This window comes from Anabrus simplex, chromosome 2, assembly GCF_040414725.1.
Source record: "Anabrus simplex isolate iqAnaSimp1 chromosome 2, ASM4041472v1, whole genome shotgun sequence".
Lineage (NCBI taxonomy): Eukaryota > Metazoa > Arthropoda > Insecta > Orthoptera > Tettigoniidae > Anabrus > Anabrus simplex.
The window spans coordinates 774,678,473-774,685,033 of NC_090266.1; positions in this window are offsets into that span (position 1 = coordinate 774,678,473).

Below are 6,561 nucleotides of genomic sequence, written 5' to 3' on the forward strand. Positions count from 1 at the left end.
TTATTTCCTGCAAGGAAACAAAGAGGACGTCATGATGCAGGTTTTGTTTACTGTACCAGTCCATAAGGTGGCTCTGTTGTATCATATTTACATTGTCCCATGACAGAATGTGCTGTGAATCACACATGCATTGAGGTTGATGGCCGTCAGTTTCAGCACATTTTTTATGATACAGTGAAAATGGTACGTTCATTGTATCATTGAAGGTATTTGCAGTTAACAGTAAATAATGTAAGGCAGGAACATTGTACATTGTAATGTAATTGTATACCTATTATCTCCTTAAGCTGGCTTCTCCAACCCCAGGTTCCCTACCTCAAATTGTTCAGTGGTGCATCCTCTAAGTCCTGTTAAATTTTGCACTCTCTTACAGAAACACCCTGTATTTGAAATCTTGTGATTGCGAACCACAAGACCACAGCTATCTACGTGGAATCTCAACCAAAAATATGTGAATCCACTTTAAATATCCTACCGCAACCACCTTGATGAAAGAATGGTATTGGAAAGTCTGAGCTAACATGACTGTGCTTAAAACAGAAATGTTAATTGTCCAGATCTATCCAAAATAAATATATTACAGGCAGTCATTTTGGAGGCAGATTAATCTATAAGATTTTCACTCTCATAAAGGCAATTAATGTTAACTCCAAATCTCATAAATAATATGTTTAAGTGAGAGATGGTTAGTTTTGTCATCAATCAATCATCAATGATCTGCATTTAGGACTGATGCCCAGATGGCAGATTCCCTATCCACTGTTTGCCTAGCTTTTCCTTAAATGTTTTCAAAGAACTTGGAAATTTGTATAACATTTTCCTTGATCATTTATTCCAATCCCTTACTCCTCATCCTATAAAAGAATATTTCCCCCAATTTGTCCCCTTGAATCCCAAATTACCTTTTCTATTTTTAAAAGCTCTGCTCAAGCTTATTTGTCTTCTAATGCCATTCCAGGCCATCTCACCAGTGACAGCTCAAAACATACCCAGAACAATCGTGCTACTTTCCTTTGGATCTCTTCCAGTTCTCGTAACAAGTGGGCCTGGTATGGGTCCCATACATTGGAACCATACCAGAGATTTATATGCCATCTCCTTTACATCCTTAATCAATCAATCAATCAATCAATCAATCAATCAATCAATCAATCAATCAATCAATCAATCAATCAATCAATCAATCAATCAATCAATCAATCAATCAATCAATCAATCAATCAATCAATCCTCAATAAAAATAATCTGCATTTAGGTCTTTTGCACAGGTGGCAGGTTTTCCATTGTTTACTTAATTTTTTTAAAGAACTTAGAAATGTATTGAGCATACCCCTTGATAAAGTATTCCATTTCCTTACTCCTCATCCTACAAATGAATATTGGAATATTTGCCCCAATTTGTCCTCTTGAATTCCAACTTTACTTTCGCATTTAAAAGCTCTGCTCAAGCTTATTTGTCTACTAAATCATTCCATGCCATCTCTTCAATGACAAATCAAAACATACCACATAATCAAGCATCCCATCTCAATACTCCTGAGTCTTCCCAGCACAAAGACTCCAACATTTTTGTAACAATACTCCTTTCTAGGAAATCACCCAGAAAAAATCATGCTGCTCTTCTTTGGATCTTTTTCCACTTCTCGTATCAAGTAGTTCTGGTGGAGGTCCCATGTATGGGAACCATACTGTAATTGGGGTCTTACCAGAGACTTATAGCCCTCTCCTTTACATCCTTACTACAACCCCTTAATACTCTCATAACTGTAAGAAGTGATCAATAGCCTTTCTTAACAACCTTGTTAATATGATCACCCCAATGAAGATCATTCCTTATATTAAGATCTAGGCATATGCAGTGTTCCGCATGAGGTACTATCACCCCATCAACACAATAATTCAAACTGAAAGGACATTTCCTCTTGGTGAAACATAAAACTTGACTTTTCATCCCATTTACCATCATACCATTATCTGCTGTCAGTCTCACAACATTGTCCAGGGCCACCTGCAGTTGCTCACAACACTGCATTTCATTTAATCTATACAGTATAACATCATCTAAAAATAACCTTATCTGTGATTCCAGTTTTCTACTCATATTATTATATATAAGAAAATGGTCCAATAATACTGGCCTGCAGGACACCCCTCTTAATCATTACAGGATCGGATAATATTTCACCTGAATTCTCCAAGTCCTATTTTCTAGAAATTAAGCCACCCATTCATACACTCTTCTATCTAGTCCAATAGCCCTCATTTTCATCAGTAATCTGCCATGATCTAGCCTATCACAGGCCTTAGATAGGTCAATAGCGAACAGTCCTGTTGACCTCCTGAGTATAAAATAGCTGCTGTATCTTGCTGGAATTCGACAAGTTGAGATTCACTGGAATAATCATTCCTAAATCTGAATTGCCTTCTATCAAACCAGTTAGTAATTTTGCAAATGTGTCTAATATAATCAGAAGGAATGCTTTACCAGAGCTTACAAACAATACATGTCAAGCTGACTGACCTGTAATTATCCGCTTTATGTTTGTCACCCTTCATTTGTACTGGGGCTAATATTGCAACTCTCAATTCATTGGGTATTTCTCCTTCATGCAAACAGCAGTCAAATAAGTATTTCAGATATGGCACTGTATTCCAACCCATAGCCTTTAATATATCCCCTGAAATCTTATCAATCCCAGCTGTTTTTTCTAGCTTTCAAATTTTGTATCTTTTTGTAATGTCTTTATTAACATAGGTAAACTTTAGTAATTTGCCAGTATTAGTCACTTCCTCTATCTGGACATTATCTTCATATCTAACTACCTATACATAGGCCTACTGCTAACTGAATACTTCTGACTTCTACAAATCCTCACATATACACTCTCCTTGTTCATTAATGATCCCTGGAATGTCCTTCCTGAAATCTGCTTCTGCCTTAAAGTACCTACACATATCCTTTCATTGCTCCCTGAAGTACATATGGATACCAATTATGTTTGCCACCATGTAATCCTTACCTGTTTTTTTCCTCACTAAGTTCATTTTCACAGAAAGCTCCTTCAATCTCTCCTTACTCCCACAACCATTCCTAACTCTATTTCTTTTTAATCTGCAGCTCCACCTTAATCTTTTTTTTCCAATTTATAATGTCACATTCCTTAATAACATTATAACATTCCTTACCACATTTAAGGTACCGTACATATCAGTTTTCAAACTCCTCAATAATTGAGTTGCCAAGATGCAAAGAGCCTTAAGTCTACAAAAAATGAAAATTGAGATAAAACCAACATTTCCTTCTTCACATCATTCGGCATTGATTAACACCAGTGTACAGCTTAAAGATACCTTCTATTTTGCTTGTTTTGTAGGTTATAAATCATGGACTGCTGCAGAGACCCGTATGTCCACTGCCAAGCATGCTGCATAGGCCCTTATGTCCAATCACTAAAGGGAGCTGCAAGTACCATTATGTCCACATCCATAAGCCTCTATATACTAGTGGAAATGCAGCAAACACCATTACGTTCCATGAAAGTTATTTTTGCTTCTGTAGAACATTGAAGAAAAATAATACAACCAAATTTGGTAATACTGTCAGCTTTGCTACACTGATTACCAGCTGTAATGTGGCATTTTTAACTAAAGCCTAGCAAACAGATAATAATTGGATGATCACGTATGGGAAATATTATTGTGCATGGAGAAGTTCTTTACAATACAGATTATTCTGTAGCTAAGTTAATTTTGAAAAGAGGAAAGAACTGGGATGTATTTCAACCTCAGATTGTTCTTGAGGTATTTAAATTAAAAAATAAGTGAAGAATATGAAATGCCTTGCTTGAGAAACACTTCACAGAAAACTGGAAATATTTAGAAGACCTGAAATTTTAAAGGATACATTGACTAAACAGGATGAACAGTTTGGTGATAATGACACAGTTCCATATCTAGAAGAAGATGTAGATGATGACTTATTAGACATTCCTCAAAGAGATAAAGTATTGGCTATTAAAAGCAACTGGATTATTACTGTAGTACTTTTAATGTACCTATAATTTTTCATTGCTTATTGAAGTGATATAATTTATATATTTCTCATCTTCTGTTGTTCTTTATTAAAGACAATGTTTGAGCCATAATTTTATACAGCCTGAAGAATGACGACTAGGTCAGCTGAAACTTGACAGTTTAAATTAATGTAAAGAACCTGCTACCCTTTCTGACCTAGTTTAAAGTTAATATTTTGTGAAATATTATTTTGCTTTTCTGTCACAAAATAAAGGAAATGTAAGCAGAGTAAAACAAATGGAAATAATATATGTAATTAAAAGATTTTTTAGTTTTTCTTCCTTCCTCAAAGCATATGCCATTAATTACATTATGCTGTTTACTGTTGCAAATACCCTTATGTATAATATAATGCAGCAAAATGCCTCATGTCCAAACTAAACATTTAAATATCTAGAGAATCACAGAAATGTCATTTCTCTCGCACATCAATTTAATTTCTTTTTCTAATTTTATACTGTAAGAATTGTGATCCTACCTCTTGCAGATAAAAAATTGCATGTTTTTCTTTGTTTGTGGAAAAAAAGTTGTAATGGACTTAAGGCTCCTTGCATCCTGGCGACTCAATTACTTTAAACCCACGCCGTAGAGGAGGAACTGGAACTGGAAATTTAAGGGAGGCCAGGAGAGGAAGTGAATGAACGAGGTGGGTTGGGTTGAGGCTCTGTTCATGCTTTCTGTCATTCACATTTCCTTTCCACTTAACATATGGTAAGTTCAGATCACCCACCACAATATCATTCCTTTCTGTATCATTACACATACAGCCAATTATTTTATAAAATATTTCTGCATCAACATCAGTGCCAGCTTTACACAGGTCAGTACACCCCTAAAACAGCATTTGCCTATTTTTACAGATAAATGTTACACCTAGAATTTGAGGGTCCTAATTCTTAACATTTTTTGTAGCATACAAATTCTTCATGCACAAGTATGAGTGCTCCCCCTCCTTTCGCTCCTAACCAGCCACTATAATAAACACTCCAGTTCTGTGAGAAATTTCTGCATCCAAAATATCACTTATCAACAATGATCCAATTCCTCTTCATATATCTGGTAAATATATGTCTATCAAATTACTTAATTATATACATCGCCATAAGACCTATCTGTGTTGGTGCGACGTAAAGCAACTTGCAAAAAAAAAAAAAAAAAAAACATTAATTATATTCCTTTCTTCACAATACTTCTACAGTTTAACACCAACAATTTTATGTCATCCCTACTTGACTTCATACTTCTTATCTGTCAAAATTGTTTCCTAGTCCACCCTGATTCCCTGAATGTACCTCCCTATAACTTTTATAAACAAACTGCCTAACTCATATGTACCATTGCAGTTGAAGTAAAGGCCATTTGAGCATAGATCCCTATCTTGTAACCACCCATTACGATCTACAAATCCCAATCCCAGTTTCCTACATACCCATTCCATATTCTCATTTGAATCCCCAGTTACCCTCCAGTCAGTATCCTTCCTACACAGTATCACACTGATAATGATCTCTGCTTCCTTAAACATCTTCCAAGCTGCCAAAACCAGATCCCAGACATCCCCAAATATGTTAGTACCTATTCCTGCTTGCATTCTGTTATTGGTACCAATGTGGAAAATTACCATCTCCTCCTTACCCTCTCTCTTCCCTTCTATTTTCATCAAAATTTGCATAACTTAATTCCTGGATAACATTCTACCCTCGTTCTCTTTCATCAACACACTTTCCCCATATGCCTGACAATTGAGTCACCCAAGAACAGAGCCTCAACCCAACCCTCCTCGTTCATTTACTTCCTCTCCTGGCCTCCCTTAAATTTCCAGTTCCTCCTCTCTTTTCTCCCTCTCTCCAACCTATTTCCCCTCCCTCTTCCTATACCCTACTCTACATTTCCCTTTCCTACTTGTCCCTTTCCTTTAGCCCTGCCCCTCCTCTGAAACACTTCCATGATGTCCATCTTCCCCCCTGCTGATCTACCTGCAGTGACTCATACTGATTCCGCACTGACAACTCTCTTGAGCCCACTGCTTTAGGAAGACCCTTAGCCCTCGTTTCCTGTGCCCTCAAAACCTTTGTCCACCTGCCTTCCACAACTTCTCCCCTTCCTTCCCCTCCCTCTTCCCTACCTACCATTTCCTGTACATTCATTGAGGGAGACCTGTCTTCATTCCGGTCTTCCATTACAAGTCTAATTATCTCCCTCAAAATATACTCTAATTACCATGTGAAGAGACCTGTAACCTTTCTAAACAACTTTGCATATATGATTACACAGTGAAGATCATTCTTTATATTGCCACCTAGATACTTACAGTGTTCCCCATGAGGTATTTATCATCCCATCAAGAGAGTCATTAAAAATGACAGGACTTCTCCTCTGGATGAAACTTACAACTTGACTTTTAATTCCATTTTCCAACATACCCTTGTCCGCTGTCCATGGTGGTCTAGGGAGCAGTGATAAGGGTACAGGGATATGGAAGCCAAG